Source organism: Arachis hypogaea, chromosome 2 (genome assembly GCF_003086295.3).
Source record: "Arachis hypogaea cultivar Tifrunner chromosome 2, arahy.Tifrunner.gnm2.J5K5, whole genome shotgun sequence".
NCBI classification, from domain to species: Eukaryota; Viridiplantae; Streptophyta; class Magnoliopsida; order Fabales; family Fabaceae; genus Arachis; species Arachis hypogaea.
In genome coordinates, this window is record NC_092037.1 from 55,686,396 (window position 1) to 55,706,271 (window position 19,876).

Here is a 19,876-nt window from a genome sequence, read left to right on the forward strand (position 1 = left end):
TTATTTTATTATATAAAAAAATTAATTTCTGGAATAACAAAATAAAATAAAATAAAAAATAAAAAGAAATAAATAAAAAGAAATAAATTTCCGAAATAAAAAAATAAAAATTTGAAATTATTATTATTATTTTTTTTTTTGAAAACTTTCGAAAAAATGAGGAGAGAAAAAGTGGTTAGGATATTTTTGAAATTGAAATCTGAATTTTTATATAAACAAAATTCGAAATTGTGGCCTAAAAATAGTTAGAGAAGATATTTTTTTGAATTTTGAATTTTATGATGAAAGAGAAAAACACACAAAAGACACAAGACTTAAAATTTTTAGATCTAATCCTCCTTGTTTTCAAAAATTTTGGAGGGAAAACACCAAGGAACACCAACTTAAAAATTTTAAGATCAAAACACAAAGAAGACTCAAGAACACTTTGAAGATTCACAAGAACAATAAGAACAAAAGAAAGAACACTAAACTTAACATTTTTAGAAAACTTCAATAAAATTTTCGAAAATTATAAAAAGATTAACAATACACACACCAAACTTAAAGTTTGGCACAAGATTCAATCAAAGAAAAATTATTTTTGAAAAATATTTTAAAAAGAAGATACCCAATTACCAAGAACATAAACCAATGCTTTAGCCAATTGAGCTGTAAATGTAACACTTGGTTTAAAGAGGTATATTTTTTTTTTTGGAAGACTAATGCTTTGGAAAAGCACAAGAAAAACAAGAAAAGACACAGAACAAGAAAAACTAAAGATCAAACAAGAAAAATAAACAAGAACAACTTGAAGATCAAGGAAGAATGAAGAACACAAATTCGAAAAATTAAAAGGAAAATATAAAATATGCAGTTGACACCAAACTTAGAACAAAACACTAAACTCACAAAAAAAAATTGAAAATTGATAAAGAAAAATAATAATTTTGAAAGTTTTTGAAAAGAAAATAAAGGACTCAGATTTAATGACTCTATAGCAACAATACTCTATTCCTAATCTAAGCAACAAAATAAACCTTTAGCTGTTCAAATTCAAACAATCCCCGACAATGGCGCCAAAAACTTGGTGCACGAAATTGCAATCACACTTTTGCAATCCGCACAACTAACCAGCAAGTGCACTAGGTCGTCCAAGTAATACCTTACGTGAGTAAGGGTCGATCCCATGGAGATTGTTGGTTTGAAGCAAGCTACGGTTATTTTATTATTCTTAGTTAGGAGATCAATTATAATTATCAGTTTGAATTACTAAAAAATAAAAGAGCGTGAAATAATTACTTGTGCAATAATGGAGAATATGTTGGAGTTTTGGAGATGCTTTGTCTTCTAAATTCCTGTAACATAATGTTTCCTCTCATGCAAAAGTGCAAAGTTCCTTCCATGGCAAGCTCTATGTAGGGTGTCACCGTTGTCAATGGCTACTTCCCATCCTCTCAGTGAAAATGGTCCAAATGCTCTGTCACAGCACGGTTAATCAGATATTGGTTCTCGATCATGTCGGAATAGAATCCATTGATTCTTTTGCGTTTGTCATCATGCCCAACACTCGCGAGTTTGAAGCTCGTCACAGTCATCCAATCCCAGAATCCTACTTGGAATACCACAGACAAGGTTTAGACTTTCCGGATTCTCATGAATGCCGCCATCAATTCTAACTTATACCACGAAGATTCTGATTAAGGATTCTAAGAGATACTCATTCAATCTGATGTAGAACGGAGGTGGTTGTCAGACACACGTTCATGGATTGAGGAAGGTGATGAGTGTCACAGATCACCACCTTCTCCATAGTTAAGCGCAAATGAACATCTTAGATAGGAACACACATGTTTGAATGGAAAAACAGAAATAATTGCATTAATTCATCGAGATGCTACAGAGCTCCTCACCCACAACAATAGAGTTTAGAGACTCATGCCATCAAAGAGTATAAAATTCAGATCTAAAAATATCATAAGATCCAAAATAAGTCTCTAAAAGTTGTTTAAATACTAAACTAATAACCTAAGTTTACAGAAAATGAGTAAACTAAGATAATTGGTGCAGAAATCCACTTCTGGGGCCCACTTGGTCTATGCTGGGGCTGAGACTTAAGCTTCTCACGTGCCTGGGCTATTTCTGGAGTTGAACGTCAGGTTGTAACCTACTTCTGGTGTCGAACTCCAACTTGCAACCTGTTTCTGGCGCTGAATGCCAGACTGCAACATGGAACTGGCGTTGAACGCCATTTTACGTCATCTATCTTCACGTAAAGTATGGACTATTATATACTGCTGGAAAGCCCAGAATGTATACTTTCCAACCCAATAACATCAGCAGTCCTTTTTCAGCCTAAATCGGATTTTTGCTCATCTCCCTCAATTTCAGCCAGAAAATACCTGAAATTACAGAAAAACACACAAACTCATAGTAGAGTCCAGAAATATGAATTTTTCCTAAAAATAAATAAAATTATACTAAAAACTAACTAAAACATACTAAAATCTACATGAAATTTCTCCCAAAAAGCGTATAAAATATCCGCTCATCACCAATAAAATCAAATTCTTCTTTCATTCCTTCTTTCTTTGGGTTATACATGTTTTATAGCATTAGTTCACAAATTCATAGATTTGATTTTTTTAACGTAATGAACTCTAATAGGGAAGTGTAAACTAACTGAATTTCTATGCCGATCAGTCCATAAGTGGTGGATTGAATACTAATCATCTAGGTTTTGCTAAACCTATTAATTCAGGTTGGTTTGATATTTTAAGATTTTTAAGGTAATCATATTTTGTTTCTGAATTGTGATTTCAACTCTTTAGAATATTTTATCACACGAGAAATTATACTATGTTATAGTAGGTGTTCTGAAGAAATTATTACTATACAGAATTGTACTATGGTTTTTTGTTGCTGGCAATTTTAAATATGAGAAGTAGAAAATCATAGAATTTGATGGTGAATTTTCAACTTTTTATTATTTTTTCTTCTTTCCGGAGGACAGTATGTTATTTCCATTGGTTCATTCTTGTGGGTGTTTCAACAATCCGCATGCTTTACTAATGCTTGCAAAACCCTTCACCATTTTTGGGTTTTTGGATAATGTATCTAGGATGGTCTGTCAGCTGCTGATGCCAGAGCAAATGTCATAAATTCTGATGATACAATCTTGGCAAGTGAGACTATAACCGATGACAGGGATACAACATATGAAGAGGATATCAACTCTGTTGGGACCAAGAAAAGTGATTCAAAAAGGCACAAGTTATTTTACAAGCTTGCTGAGCAAAATCAATTTTCTGGTCCTTTGTATATCAAGTTAGTTTCTTCTAAATATTGAATTAACCTCAATGTAAAGTGTCAGCTGGACATTGAAAAGTTTCACATGCTGTTGGAAAATTTAGAATCATATATTAATTGTATTCAAATTACAGGTTAAAATAACATTAGAACTTTTGTGAAAAAATGAGGTTCGACTTTGTTCCTATATTAATGATATTCAAGGTCAGGGATATGGAAAGAAAGCAGGTCACTCAATGTTCTTTCTTGAGAATATTTTTGTTCCACCAATCAAATTCCGCCCTCCCACTAAAGGAGGTGATATGGTAAGTGTGAATAATAAATAAAGACTGTTAACGAGTTGTGCTATTTCTCTATCTTCTTTGTTTGTACTCCATGTTCTTGCTTCTACTATAGAGTGTGGAATATTTCCAAAGTTTGTCCATACAAGACATAGGTTTAGGGAAGTACTTTGAATTTGAAATTGTTGTGGGATATAAATGTAGGAAAAATGTACTTATGAAATTGTTAGCAGATATATATAGATTGGAAAATGAAGGATTTTTGTTAGAAAATTCTATCATGACTCATGTGGGTCATTCTTAGGAAAGGAAGCCAGCAGGATGTAAAGGTCATGTGAAGGGGGGATATAAGGATGAAATGCAAATCCAGTTTCTTTCTTGGTTTATCACAAGAACACACTAACCTTTTCAATTTAGCTAATCTCATTTAGTGGGATGAGGCTTGTAAATTGCTGGCATTCAAAGTATAACTACTCCTTTTTAGTCCATTCATTGTTTTGTGAATACTTGACTATCTTTTTTATTCTACATTCACCTTATTGACTTGGGAAATTGTGTTTGTAGGTATTGGAGCATGCTATACTCTTTTGTTGAGTAAGATTCTATAGTCTAACATAAGATTAGGGCATGCCCATCTAAACAAGAAGGATCCGTCGATGGTTTTAGCCAGGTGGATGGAACTTCAGCAATTTGTAAATGTGCTCTTTAACAGTAACACTTTTGGTGAGAATTTATGCTATTTTGTTTTGTTTTCTTTTTTTAGTTGTAACATGCAGACTTGGGTGTAGTTGGGTAATATATTTTATAAATATCTTTATGTGATAAAATGTCTGTTGAGCACTCTCTTCTTTTTCTCGTGAATATTTAAGAGAGGACAAAGAACAATATGTGCACAATATATGGTAATACCCATCATGACTACATTATGTGACTGTTTCAACTATGTTTTTATCTTAAGGTTTATAGCTTATGCTTTTTTATCTTTGAATCCTAAATTTGGATTTGTGAAACACTACTATGCATTTGTGAAACTTGTACACGGTACGGAAAGAATTAATGATATCAATCATTGATAGTTTTGAGTTTAATTTTTTAATTTTTATAATTACGAATGCCATTATAAATATTTTTCTAATAACTGTTCTATATAATTATGCAGGATAATATTGAGGATGATCATGAAGATTAAGCTATTTATCATTGTAGTTTATTGGCTAAGATTGAGTTGTGTTGGGAATGGATACATGTATGGTTGACTAATGACTTTTATTAGAAGATACTTATGTAGGATATAATATTTTAGTTTTTCGTAGAGTATAGTAGTAAATTCTAAGTGGTCTCATGTTTATTTTGATATGGCTATGCTTAATTTAGTGTGAAATGTATGAATACTTAAAATTAACTTCATTCCAATATTTTTGGATCATTAATTATAAATATATTTTGGTTATAGATAATTTTTATTATTTAAAAAATTATTTAGTATAATTATGTATTTATTTTTTTATAATATTTAAATCATTTAATTAAAAATGCAGAATTATCATATATGTAATTATATTATTAAATATTATGTTGTATTAATAATTAGTAGAATATTATATATATGCAAAAAAATAAGAGACCTAATGCTACACTTATATACAGTTGCTATGGTATACAAAAAAAAGAGGGACCTAAGGCTACACTTATAAACGGTAGCCATGGTATACATTGTGGCTACGCTTTACAGGTGATGCAGTAGCGCTGAAAAGCGGTCTATTCTGATAAAAATAAAAGCTGAAAAGCGTAGCCTTTGGTCCTGGACAGCATCGCTTGAAAAGCGCACCCTATTCCCAAACGCCAAAAGTGTAGCCCTTGGTAAAGAAAAGCGTAGCCTTTGAGAATAGGCAATGGCCGAATAGGAATCACCCCAAAAAGCGTAGCCGTAGCCTAAAAAGCGTAGCCGTAGCCTAAGGCATCATTTTTTCACTTTTGGCTACACTTTTCAAGTGTACCTGAATAGGTATTTTTCTTGTAGTGATAAATCAACTAATGAACCAGCACATACCACCACATAGCCTTATTCTAACTTCTATCAAAATAGAACCTCTACTCTTTTTCTGTTTCACGATAATTTTTTTCTTTTATTCAAGCATAAGGAACAAAGCAGACAATTCAAGCAAGATGAGATGATACAAACACTTAAACTAGAAAGCCTAAAGAGAAACAGACAGACAACAAATAATTCCTAACTAACAGGACACTAATCAATATGGGCACAATTGCACTTTCAATTAACACATTTAAGCTACAGACAGTTAAGTGACAGTACAACCTCTTAGTGTCTTCTTGCTTCCTCCTTGTCATTATCATCAGTGTTGGCCATCATTTCTTTCCTTGGTGTTTTCACATGATGATACATCTTGCCCTCCAAGAGATTGAATAGCTCTTCTGCAAAGAATTTGAAAGTTGCTTGTTCCCCAAGCACTTGAGATATGGTTAGCATGCATGTATGCTTGTAATTTTCTGAACTTAAGTTGGTGTGGGAACACCAAACTTAGTTCCTTGCCTAATTCTATATGTAGCATAGTAAATACATGCATGAAACATCAAGTGCTTTTATTAAGAAAATAAACTATGAACTAAGAACTAAGCAATTTAATAAAACCAACGATGAATTAGAAAATAAACAATTGTTAAGTAGCTTCTCTGATTGTTTGGAGTGAGTGATTAATCAAGCTGAGGGTTCAATGTGTTTTTACTAAAAACTGTGGTGGAACACCAAACTTAGAATTACACATTCTCCCTCAAATTACTTTGGTGTGCAACACCAAACTTAGCTCTTTGCAATACAAAGAACTCTACTTAACTCTTTTATTGAAATAACTAAGAAAGGAAAACTACCTCTAGTTGGGTTGCCTCCCAACAAGCGCTCTTTTAGTGTCATTAACTTGACATGTTGCTGATGACTTTCTTCTTCTTCTTCCACTTTGTTAAGAGGAATGACTTCAGGGGAGAAGAAGAGCCAGTCAACACCCCTTGTCTTGGTCTCTTCCCAGCAAGCTTCTTTTTGTGATTTGCTTGATTTGCTTTGCTTGTTGGGGCAGCAGGGGTTGGATTGCTCGTAGTTGACCATTTTTTCTTCACACATGTGGTCAATTGTAGCTTGGTCACAAACCTCTCTTCGGTGCTCTTGTTGGTTGCCTTCACTTCTTGGATATCAAGACTTGGGTGTTGTGTAATGGTTAAAGTGTTCTCTTCATCAAAAACCTCTTGAATTGGTGACTCAATTAGCCCTTCCTCTATGCAACTCTCTGCTTCATTTGAGTGTGGACTCTCTTGATTGACTTCCTCCCTTTCTTCTGTATGATATTCCATTAAGTCCTTTGGGAGTGAGTTTTCTATCACCTCAAGTTGCCTCAGTGGATATGAAATCCTAGGCTCATATATCTCCACAACCTCCTTCTCCATTGAACTTTCACTTGATACCAGGGCCTCTTCTTCCACTTCCTAACTCACAGATTGGTCTTCATCCTCAATGCTGGCACTCCTAAGTTTCACTACAAGAATTTGACAAATTAGCGACGAATTTTTGCGAGAAATATTTTTTGTCACTGATCTGTCACTAACTTGCGAGGAATTAGTGACGCACTAACGACAAAATTAATGAGTGGTCACAAAATATCCGAACTTAAAAAAAGTGACTGATTAGCGAGAGATTCACGAATAAGTTTATTTCTCGCAAATTGACTTTTGTAGCTAAAAAAAGAGCGGGGAAAATTTCCTCGCTAATTTGTCACGAATTAGTTAGCGAGTGACAATGTTATAGTAAATCAGTCACTTAGGCGTTCAATCGAATACAAGTAAAGTAGCGAGGGATATTATTGTCACTATTCCGTCGCAAGTGTTTGATATACAATTAGCGAGAAACAATTCACACACTAGTTTGTCGCTAAATAAACTTTGTGCGAAAAGGCTAATTAGTAAGGAATAATGTTACTAGCTATTTCGTCACAAATACTTGAAATGCATTTTGCGATGGACAATTTCCTAGCTAATTTGTCACGAAAGTTTTTATTTTTAGCGAGCAACTAGGTTCTCACTAATATGTCGCATAATATTGTAAAATTCAAAATTAGGGTAGCAACAGAAAACAGTCATTGCTAACTCGTTGCAACGGATGAATCTTTCAGCTAGGGAAGTGTTCCTTGCTAATTAGTCGCTAAAGTGGAAATAAAGATATTGAGCACCTAGGACATAAGTAGCGAGAAATTTGAGACCGTTTAACAACTAACACACTTCGTTCGCTGATTTCAAGTCGCTGATTCGCGAGGAAAATATATTTGTCGCTAAGTTGTCGCAAGTTTAATTTAGCAATCAACTTGGGAACTGCAATCTTATCAAAAAGCAAAAGCAATATCCTACCTATTTTGTAGCAAATTACTCGCTAATCTCGTTGGAAATCTGTCGTAGAGTTATAACAAATACAAAGCTAACCTAGAAAATGTTAGAAGTAACTGGTCGCAATTGAGTCACTAATCAAAAGCTTATTTAGTGAGGAATTAGCGACTGCTTAACAACTGATAGACTTTCCTCACTTATTTCATGTTGCTACTAATTTGTGAGGAAAAGCGTTAGTCGTTATTCTCTCCTTATTTCATATTGCTACTAATTTCTAACCTCTACATAAATCTATAGAAAATTCATGAAAAGTTTGAAGCAAATTTGCCAAGCACAATAATATAATTTGTCACAATTTTGTCACTAATCTAAAGATATTTTAAACGAGAGAATAATTAAAGTCCCAAAGTCATGTGTATTTGACTCTAAAATCAAACTCGTAAAAATGCAAACATAAGCGACTTAGCTCAATTAACCAAACAAAAAAAATAGTGAATTAAGCTGGCTAACATCCGGGCCAAACGGATGTTTTTTTTTAAATAAGCTAGTATATATATTTTTTATTTTATGGACTAGACTTAAAATCCGACTAACCGCTAAAAAAAAGTAACACACACTACAAGAAAATCACCCATTCTGCGATACGTTTTTTAAGCTACATTTGAAAAGAGTAGCTTATTCATAAAATAGGCTACACTTTTCTTTATGTTACCCTTTTACAAGAGGATAGGAAACACAATTATGGCATCACTTGAAAAGTGTCTCCTTGGATATTAAAAAGATCACTTATAAAGCGTATCCTTATCTTAATATTTATGGAAACACTTTTCTAACAAAAAAGAACGCTTTTGAAGAGTAACCTAGACTGCGTTTATTTATAAGTACGAGATATTGAGACAAGAACATTGAGACATAAAGTCATGTTTGACAAATGAAACATATATAGAATTATTATGTCTAGAGACACTGAATTAGTGTATTTTGTGTCCATCCTGACAAGAAGAACACAAAGACACTAATAAGAAATATAACTTATTTTTTATTTTTTCTTTTATTATTCTTATTAATTTTTTCTAATTATATTTTTTTATTGTTCTATTTTTCTTCCCAAATTTTTTGAATGAAAAAATAGAATAAATTAGACTTTCATAATTTGTTCTAATTTATCACTAAATAAAATATAAAAACATTAATTTTTGTGTTTTTATCTTTTGTGTCTTGTTTTCATTATCTTGTCTTGTCTAGTTATCAGAACCAAATATAGTCCTAGAGTCAGTATGGATTGACTCTTGAAAAAAAATACTTATTTTTTTATCTTTTTAATTTTTTTATAGGCAAAAAGCTATTTATATTTGGATAAACTTTAAAAAAAATTAAATATTAAAAATGTCTTTTGTTTTTGTTTTTTTTAAGCAAGATATTTTTTTTTTAAAATTAAAAGTGAGACTTGAACCTGCGACCTCTAGGTGAGTATAGGGAGATTATGCCTTTTCTTGAGCTATAGCTCCTTAGTAAAGTAAGATATTGTTCGTTTTTATAAAATAATACTTTTTCGAAAAAATTTATCTAACTAGATTTTTTTTTGTGATCGTATCTAAATAAATTTAAAATTGAATAAAAATATTGTATTTAATTTTTTTAAATCAAAAGAACCCATCTTAATACGTTTTTTTTTTCTTTAAATCAAAAGAACCCATATATTCTAAATTACCGTATTCATTATGTTTTGGACTTTTGGTACACTTCAAAGTATTTCTATTTCTATTTATTTCTAATGTAAGCGCGCTATAACACTTGATTTTTTCCTTTTCACAAATCCGCGCCCTTCTCCTTCGTTCAAATATTAGAGTTCACCTTCTTCGCCGTTTTTACCCTTCTTCTTCGCCTTCACTCACCACCACTCACCACCACTCACCGTCGCCATTCTCCTTCGTCTTCACCTTCGCTCATGACTCACCATCTTCGCTCCTCATCTTCATCTTCGCTCACCACTCACTGTGCTCACCATCATTATCTCGTGCGATCAGTGCGCCGCTTAGTCGCTTACCATCGTCGTCTGGGTGCTCACCGCCGTTGCTTACCATCGTCGTCTGTGCGCTCGCCAGGTAATCATTGACTGTGAAATGTGAGAGTTTTAGGGTTCTGATTTTAGCGTTTTTAATTTGGGGGTTTTAGCTTATGAATGTGTATTGGCTTCGAAAATGGCTTTATCTAATTTAAAGAAGCCATTGTCTGTTTTTAATTTAGTTTAATTATTCTCCTTGATCATTGAAGGGATGAAGAATGAACTTAAAAAATGGTGGCTTGGTGTGGCTGATTGTGCTAATTTCAGGTCAGGATGTAAAGAACTCAAGGCACTCATCATTCCTCCTACTTGTTGTTGTTTCACTCTATGTGTTTGTGAAAATGCATGTGTTGTTGCACCAGTGTTGCTGTAAAGGGAGTAACTGCTGCTCATTTATTAAGTCAAATTGCTGTAAATGGAGGAGCATCTTCTGGGTATATTTCTGCTTCCAGTGATTTTCCCTCTAGTTCTAATGAGCATCACACTGGTAAACTTCTTCATTATTTTTTCGTACTTCAAAATTGAAGCATGATATATTGTGGTGTCATTCTTTTTACCCTTCTCTTCTCTGCCTTTTCATTATGAGATAAATATGAAATAATCTCCTATTTTTTGGATTAATATATAATCAGTAAAAGTTGTTATATTTTATATTTCTTTGATATAACCTCCTTCTCAAGTCACTAAGAAACCTTCAAGTAAAAATACATGTGCATACAAGTTTACAAAGGAGCGGAAAAAGGTTACAATCTGAGGTGGATAAACTATCTAAGGCCAGGATTGAATTGGGGTCTGTTCAGTAAACAAGAGGAGGAGATAATCCTCACCCTTCACCAAATGTTAGGCAACAACTAAGTAAAACGTTTAAACATATATTCTGATTTTTTATTTTCCATGTTAGTGAAGGAGAAGCTCTTAGTTATTACTAAAAATGTATTAGTTCTTTGAGTGCCAAAGGTTGAATTTGCTATTTATTTTTTACATCTCCTTCCCTGCCTTCCAATTTTATTTCTTGGTTTGATCTTGGGATTTGCAACGTGTTATACTAATTATTGATTGAGATTTAGCATGTGAAAAAATAAATTATATGTTAAAGGAATTTGATCAATTTAGGCTGTGAAAACTGTCAAGACATTATTGTTCATCATGTGTTGATGTAACGACCCAATTTCTGGTACGTCATGATCATATTAGAAATTGAGCGCTACCAACTTGTCTTCCTAATTATTATCTATTATTTATTATATGAACCTGATTCGTTCTTAAAAACGTAGTTATTTTGCGAGGTACTTTTTTTTTGAAAACGTTTGGATTAATAAACAGAATCATTCATAATCAGTTCACAAATAATAACAAATAAAATAGTCATAAACAACCACACATAAATACATATCAAGAAGTTGATAACATTTAGTTATCTAACCTTTATTAGGGTAAAGATCTTTAGTTAGAACACCCCTAGATATAGCTAGATAATAACTTTATACATATATATACATATAACATCCCAGGCCCTGACCTATTCAAGAAGTCCCTAGGCTGGCACCAGGCTAGCCTAGACTCTATACTCACCTAGTCCCTCTAAACTACTAAAGCGATGGAAAGTACGTTCTAAGTCTTCAAAGCTCAAATCAGGTCGAATGTCATCAAAAGGTGGAAGGTCGTCTACTACTCCTCTGCACGATCATACATTGCCATATGACGTCCCACTGGTACTCCATCAAGTAGCCACACAACAGGAATCTCGTACACAGGATTTTGGCTAAAGTGCGCATACGAATGGGACGCAGACGTTGGCTGGTCTCACAATATATACATATAAACAGAAAATGAGATTCACACTAGACTCAGAAGACTACCTAGAGCGGAATCCTTCTTGCGAATGGTCATCAGTGAGCTACGGAAGGGTACGCATGCTTCCATCTGAAGGGGGAAGGGAAAGAGAAGGGGTAAGAACTGGAAAGTTCTTAGTAGGGCCAGGGTTATTAGTTAAGTTAATTAATTCGTATTGTTTAGCAGATAAATAGCAAAATACTGAGAAGCAGTACAAAGAAGAAACAGATAATTAGAGAAAATAGAGAAAACAGAAAGCAAAACATAAACAAAAGAATACAAGAAAATAAAACACAGACATAGTGAATAGAATACAAATAAAGAAAGCATACATTCAAACAACAATCATAACAGAGGAAATGCGCAACCAAGTATGATGCATGTCTAGCCCTAGTTCAGGTAATGAGCTCATTTGTCGGTTTCTACCCACTCCCGACATAACCCAAAGCAGCTGAAACGGGTATGGTTTTCCAGTCAGCATAGGTACAGTTCTCACTAACCGACGTATGCGTCATATCCTCTGTAAGCAGACTCTGCCTTACAGGTGGCGGCATTCCAGCCGTCTTTGAAATGATGTCCTCTGTAAGAAATCCTTGCATTACAGGTGCGGCATTCTAGCCGTTTATGAATTAATATCCTCTGCAAGTGATCCCAGGTTATCAGTTGCAGGTATAGCTCTCAATAGCTGTGTAGCACTGGAAAACGTTCTGTGGTCGTACCACTATTTATTTGACTGCCTCAACGCAACAGATGAGCATACAAATAATTCTGGAGTTGCCGTAATGCAGCAAATGAATAAACAAACATCTCTTAGGTTGCCTCAAGCAACAAATGTACATAAAACAAATATCTCTTTATTCTATTACTCATCTCTTTTATCTCTTTGCTCTGTTCTGGTTTCTCTTTTCTCTGTATCTCTTTACTTTGCTCTGGTTACTCTGTTCTCTGTATCTCTTTATTTTTTCTGATTACTCTTTCCTCTGTATCTATATTACTCTTTTTTTCTTTATCTCTTTACTTTACTCTGCATACTCTGTTCTCTGTGTTACTTTATTCTGCTCTGATTTCTCTGTTTAACGTTTGTATTTAAGGCTTATGTAAATTTCGGAATGAATAGTTAGTCTGTCCCAAGTATAGTTTCATTAAGTCTATACTGAAATAGTTTAACTTTTCATATAATACCTAACCCTAGTCGCAACTCAAGGACTAACTATGTTGCCCTAGTTCGTTCACTAATCTCTGTCTGTTTTTCTGTCATTAAAACTTTACAGACTTTTCTTTGTTTTTTATCTTTTCTTTAACTTCCTCTCTTTCATTTATCTTTGCCTCACTAACATGTTATTACCACTCCCTAAGTGTTTTATGAAGATAATTATGAGATTCTGCACTTAAAGTTGTCTTTCTAAATTTTTATAGAAAATTGCCTTTTCCATATTATTTTATTATTTTTATTAAAATATTATTTTTAATTAAATAATAATATTTAATATTTTATTATTATTTATTATTTTATTATTAAATTTTCGAAAATTTACTTTACTTATACCTTTAACCTTTAAAATTCACTTTTTACCACCCGTAACTTTTAATATTTCTACTTTTACCACCCTAACTTTCAAAAATTACCAAATAACACTTTAAACACCAAAAATTTTACTTCCTTGCCCTTTTCAAGATCTAAAGCCTGTTCTTCATTGTTCTTCATCACACTCAAAGTGTTCTTCGTGTTCTTCGTAAATTCTTTAGATTCTTTATCTGTTTTTACCCGTTTTTCAGTCTTTTCAACAACCGATTTTTACCATAATTCAAAATAAATTAGTAGTCACTAAAACCCCATCTTTTCTACACGATTTTAACACAAATTGAACCCCAATTTAGGGCCTAGGGTTTCGTTTTTCAGCTGCTCTAAGAACATGAACTCAAAGCTTGAATTTCATCAAAATTCATCAAAATTTCACCAAATTTTCACCAAGAATCAATCATATATGCAACCAATTTTTATCACAACCAAATCATACAACATTCACACAACTCAAACACAAATAATCAAGATTAATTTTCTGACACCCTACCTGGTTTTGCTGCCCCTAATTCGATTAGACTTTCAGGTGGTCCTTAAGCACTTTTCCTCCAAAATCACATCAAGAACAACTATAAATCCAAAAACCCTCAACTAACCAAATCTCACTCAGAATGTTAGGGAGGGATTTCTCACCTTAGACTTGCTGGAAACTCACGTTTCTTGGCCCTCAAGTCAAGCTAAGCATGATTCCTAAGGAAGAACATCAAGAAAACACCATGTTTCCTTGAAACTGAATCAAAAGAGAGATGGTGCAGCCAACTCACCTTGATTAGAGCCTTGATAAGTCATATGATCATTTAGAAAAAGAAGAGAGGATCATTTTGGTTGGATTGGAATTTTGATTTGAGTTTTAGTTCAGCAGAAATCAAGCTTTGAAGATTAAGTGTTCATGAACGTTTCTCTCTTTTCTCTCTTGTTATTTTCAGCCAAAATGAAGAAATGAGACAGCCTTGGAGGTCTTGGGGTGTAGAGTGAGTTGTGATTGGTTGGCTTAAAGGTGGATTAAAATAATATTAAAATATCTCAGGTGTATAACTACTAAAACTAGATGTATCGGAACACTTGTAAAAACATCTCTAAAAATTATTTTCTGAGCTACTAGCATAAATGACACTAGTAACATATTTATTATATGAGTAAAACATGTATAATGAGGCCTTAGCATTGCTAAAATCATAATAGAGTGCTGGTGTTAAGCTGCACTTGTAAACTGTGAACCCAGTTAAACCGATTTTCTGTTTTTAACTAAAACTAACCAGGTAACCTTATAATATCATTCAAGAAGCTTCTAATACTAATATAATGATGATATTATCCTATTATCTCTCTTCTCTCATGAATCGAGTCCGGTTCATCAAATTGAGACTATTTACGAAAACTAGAACCAAAACTCCTAACCGTTACGGTTCAAAAACTAGGTTCTTCGTGATTGCGTTATCGAGCTTGCCTCAGAAAAGGTCTATCTTAAAGATGACATAATGACAATGAGGATTGAGATACTTGATGATATCGCAGAAGTTCTCCCCTTACTAATCTTTCGGAGAAATCTGTATTTCAAAAAAGATCTCACGTACTCAAAAATCAGGGTTGTTACATTCTACCCTCCTTAAAGAAAATTTTTGCCCTAAAAATTTTAGTTACCTGAGAATAGATGCTTGTAATCAGCTTTCATCTTATCTTCTAGTTCCCAGGTATGCTCTTCTTCTCCTCTTTGTCCCCAGGCTACTTTGACTAAGCGAATAGTCTTGCCTCTTAGTTGCTTATTACTTCTTTCTACGATCTGAACTGGTGATGCTTGATATGTCAAATCATTTCGTAACTGTATTGTCTCTGGTTGTAAAATGTGACTCTCGTCGGGAATATATTTCTTAAGTTGCAAGACATAAAAAACATCATGAAGGTTTGACAGGTATGGAGGAAGGGCTACTTGATAAGCTACTAGACCGACTTTTTTAAGTATTAGGAAAGGTCCTATGTATCGAGGGTTAAGCTTTTTAGTCTTAAAGGCTCTACCTATTCTAGTAGTTGGTGTTACTTTTAGAAATACATGGTCTCCCTCAATAAACCCTAAGGGTCTACGTCTATTATCGGCATAGCTCTTTTGGCGGCTTTGTACTGTTTGGCTCTTCTGACGAATCCCCTTTATCTTCTCAGTAGTTTCTTGCACTAAGTCTGGACCCAAGATACTAGCTTCTCCATCATCATTCCAACACAATGGTGTCTGACATCTTCTTTCGTAGAGAGCTTCATAAGGTGACATACCGATACTTTGTTGGTAGCTGTTATTGTAGACAAATTTGATCAACGGCAAATATTTATCCCAACTGTCTTGGTTATCCATCACACAAGATCTTAGCATGTCTTCTAATGTCTGGATTGTCTGCTCCGATTTTCCGTCTGTTTGAGGATGGTATGATGTACTCATGTGCAATTCTGTTCCCAACGCTTTCTGGAAAGCTCCCCAGAATCTAGAAGTAAACCTCGGATCTCGATCTAAAACAATTGACGAAGGTATCCCATGAAATCGTATGATTTCTTGAATATATATCCGTGCCAGCCTTTCTAATGTATAGTCAACTCGAATCAGAAGGAAATGCGCCAATTTCGTCAACCTGTCCACAATCACCCAAATAGCATCGTGTCCTATTGAGGTCCTTGGCAATCCCGTGATAAAATCCATAGTGATCTGCTCCCATTTCCATTGTGGTCTTTCTAAGGGTTGCAGGGTTCCTGACGATTTCTAACGTTCCACCTTCACCTTCTGGCAGGTTAAACATGTTGAGACATAGTCAGCTATCTCTTTTTTTAAGCCTGGCCACCAGAACATTTGTTTCAAATCTTGATACATCTTTGTCACTCCAGGATGCATAGAAAATCTAGTTTGATGGGCTTCTGTAAGAATCCATTTTCGCAGATCTCCAGAGCTAGGCACACAAATTCTGTTCTTGTATCTCCAGAGACCGCTACAATCTTGTCTTACAGCTTCTGGTTCCTCTGCTTTCATTCGTTTCAGCATCGTCATCATTTCTGAGTCCTGTGCTTGTGCTTGCTAAATCCTAATCTTAAAATCTGGTGTTATGTGCAATTGGACCAAAAGGACTCCACTTGACGTCTCAATCATGTCTAACTTAAGGTCATCAAATTCCGCGAGTAGCTTTTCTTCTTTTATCATTATCCAAGAGATACTTAAATTCTTCCTGCTCAAGGCGTATGCCACCACGTTCGCTTTCCCTGGGTGATAACTTAACTTGAAATCATGGTCCTTCAAAAATTCCATCCACCTTCGCTGTCGCATATTAAGATCTTTCTGGTCAAAGATATACTTTAAACTTTTGTGATCCAAGAAAACTTCTAGTTGACCGCCATACAAATAATGCCTCCAAATCTTCAAAGCAAATACCACTGCAGCCAACTCCAAGTCATGCGTCGGATAATTTCGTTCATGAGGTCTCAGCTGCCGGGAAGTATAATGCACCACATTTTTGTCTTGCATCAGCACACACCCAAGTCCTTTATGAGAGGCATCACAGTATGATTCAAAAGGTTTCTGCGGATCGGGTAGTACTAATACAGGTGCAGTTGTTAACTTTTCCTTAAGCATCTTGAAACATCTATTACACTCAGCCGTCCAGACAAACGGAACTTCCTTTTATGTAAGGTAAGTCAAAGGTAAGGCTATCTGTGAAAACCCTTTGATGAACCTCCGGTAATATCCAGCAAGTCCGTGAAAACTCTGAACTTCTGTAATGGTCGTAGGTGGTTCCCATTGCACTACTGCTTCAATTTTTGAAGGATCCACTGCAATTCCTCCCTGTGATAAAACATGTCCCAAAATGCCACCTTTTCTGTCCAGAGTTTGCACTTTGATAGTTTAGCATATAACTTTCGAGTCCTCAGTATCTGCAATACAGTCCTTAGGTGCTCCTCATGCTCTCTTTCTGTCTTCGAATAGATGAGAATATCATCTATGAAAACTACTACGAACTGATCAATGTACGGATGGAAAATACGATTCATGTAATCCATGAAAATTGTAGGAGCAATAGTTAGTCCAAACGACATAACAGTATACTCATAATGACCATATCGAGTTCTAAATGCAGTCTTCGGTATATCTGACTCTTTCACTCGATTCTGGTGATAGCACGATCACAAATCACTTTTCGAGAACACAGTTGCACCTTTCAACTGATCCATCAAATCATTTATCCGTGGAAGTGGATACTTGTTCTTGATAGTGACTTTATTTTGCTGTCGGTAATATACGCAAAGTCTCATTCCACCATCCTTCTTCTTTACTAGCAATACTGGAGCTCCCCAAGGTGATGCGCTGGGACGAATAAATTTCTTTCCAAGTAGCTCATCCAACTACTTCTTCAACTCTGCAAGTTTCAATGGTGACATCCGATACGGTGCTATAGATATTGGTCCAATTCCAGGTACTAGATTAATGCTGAACTTTATCCCTCGCTGAGGGAAAAACTCAGGTATGTCATCCGAGAAAACATCAGGAAATTCCTTCACCACTCGGATCCATTCTAAACTTAGTTTACTATCATTCGAGCTAGCCGCTAACAGAACATACCCCTCACAATCACTCCTGTCTACTGTAACTCTTACAGAATTCAGATATAAAGTATGGGACAGAAATGGTTTAATATCTAAACTACTAGACGGAATAACAGAAGTTCTTTCAAAGCAATCATGGAAAACATGATATTTAGATAACCAATCTATCCCTAGAATAACTTCTAAACCACATAGAGGCAAACAGATTAGATCATGTATCAAAGTCCTGTTCCTAATAGTAAATCGTACTTGCAAGCACACTAAACTGGTCAAAGCATTTTGGGATGCAGGTGTATGGACAATTAAATCAAAGTTCAGCTCAGAGAAATCTAGTCCCAACTCACGAGCATCAGTTAAAGAAATAAAGGAATGCGATGCACCCGAATCATACAGTACAGTTAGAAATCGATTCTTGACATAACACTGACCTTGAATCAGGGCGTCTGATTGCATAGCATCATCAGAAATTATAGCAAACACTCGACCTTCTTGCTGGGTTCGTACTGGATTCCAAGCAAATCCTTTTGGGCAATTCATCGCCAAGTGTCCAGGTTCCCACAAGTGAAGCAAGCGTTCATTCCTTAAAGCATCCAAATCTAACGTAGCCTTAGCCATGGAGATCATAACAGCTGTGAGAATAGTTGTGCCTCGCATCGATTCGTCGTTCAGAGCTCGATTAAACTATGCCTATTCGCAGTCATTAAGGTCCTATCTGCACCAAACAATCAACATTAAGGTGATCAATCTTAATTTCTCAAGCTAGGCACAAACATTCCCAAAATGAGTGCTCATAGACCTTCAAGCCAAATGTATCTTAAAGATACCCTAACGGCATGAGACACACAAGCAGAGTATGCAATGAAGCATAGTCAGTCCACTCCCCAGGCTCTATTGGGAACGAACTGCTCTGATACCAAATTGTAACGACCCAATTTCTGGTACGTCTTAATCATACTAGAAACTGAGCGCTACCAAATTGTCTTCCTAATTATTATCTATTATTTATTATATGAGCCTGATTCGTTGTTAAAAACGTAGTTATTTTGCGAGGTACTTTTTTTTGAAAACGTTTGGATTAATAAACAGAATCATTCATAATCAGTTCACAAATAATAACAAATAAAATAGTTATAAACAACCATACATAAATACATATCAAGCAGATGACAACATTTAGTTATCTAACCTTTATTAGGGTAAAGATCTTTAGTTAGAACACCCCTAGATATAGCTAGATAACAACTATATACATATAACATCCCAGGTCCTGACCTGTTCAAGAAGTTCCTAAGTTGGCACCCAGGCTAGCCTAGACTCTATACTCACCTAGTCCCTCTAAACTACTAAAGCGAGGAAAAGTACGTTCTAAGTCTTCAAAGCTCAAATCAGGTCAAATGTCATCAAAAGGTGGAAGGTCGTCTACTACCCCTCTGCATGATCATACATTGCCATATGACGTCCCACTGGTACTCCATAAAGTAGCCACACAATAGGAGTCTCGTACACATGATTTAGGCTAAAGTGTACATACGAATGGGGTGCAGACGTTGGCTGGTCTCACGGTATATACATATAAATAGAGAACGAGATTCACCCTAGACTCAGAAGACTATCTAGAGTGGAATCCTTCTTGCGAACGGTCATCAATGAGCTACGGAAGGGTACGCATGCTTCCATCTGAAGGGGGAAGGGAGAGAGAAGGGGTAAGAACTGGGGAGTTCTTAGTAGGGCCGGGATTATTAGTTAAATTCATTAATCAGTGTTGTTTAGCAGATACATAGCAAAATACTGAGAAGCAGTACACAGAAAAAATAGATAAATAGAGAAAATAGAGAAAACAGAAAGCAAAACACAAACAAAAGAATACAAGAAAAC

General features: G+C 34.9%; 1 long non-coding RNA gene across 1 annotated transcript; it reads left to right on the forward strand.

Annotated features, from left to right (window-relative positions):
• Nucleotides 1–3,100: 3,100 nt before the first annotated feature.
• On the forward strand, nt 3,101–4,999 carry LOC140179236 (uncharacterized). Its single transcript, XR_011872844.1, has 2 exons — nt 3,101–4,292; nt 4,729–4,999. It is a non-coding gene; the product is annotated as an uncharacterized lncRNA (long non-coding RNA).
• The last annotated feature ends 14,877 nt before the right edge of the window (nt 5,000–19,876 follow it).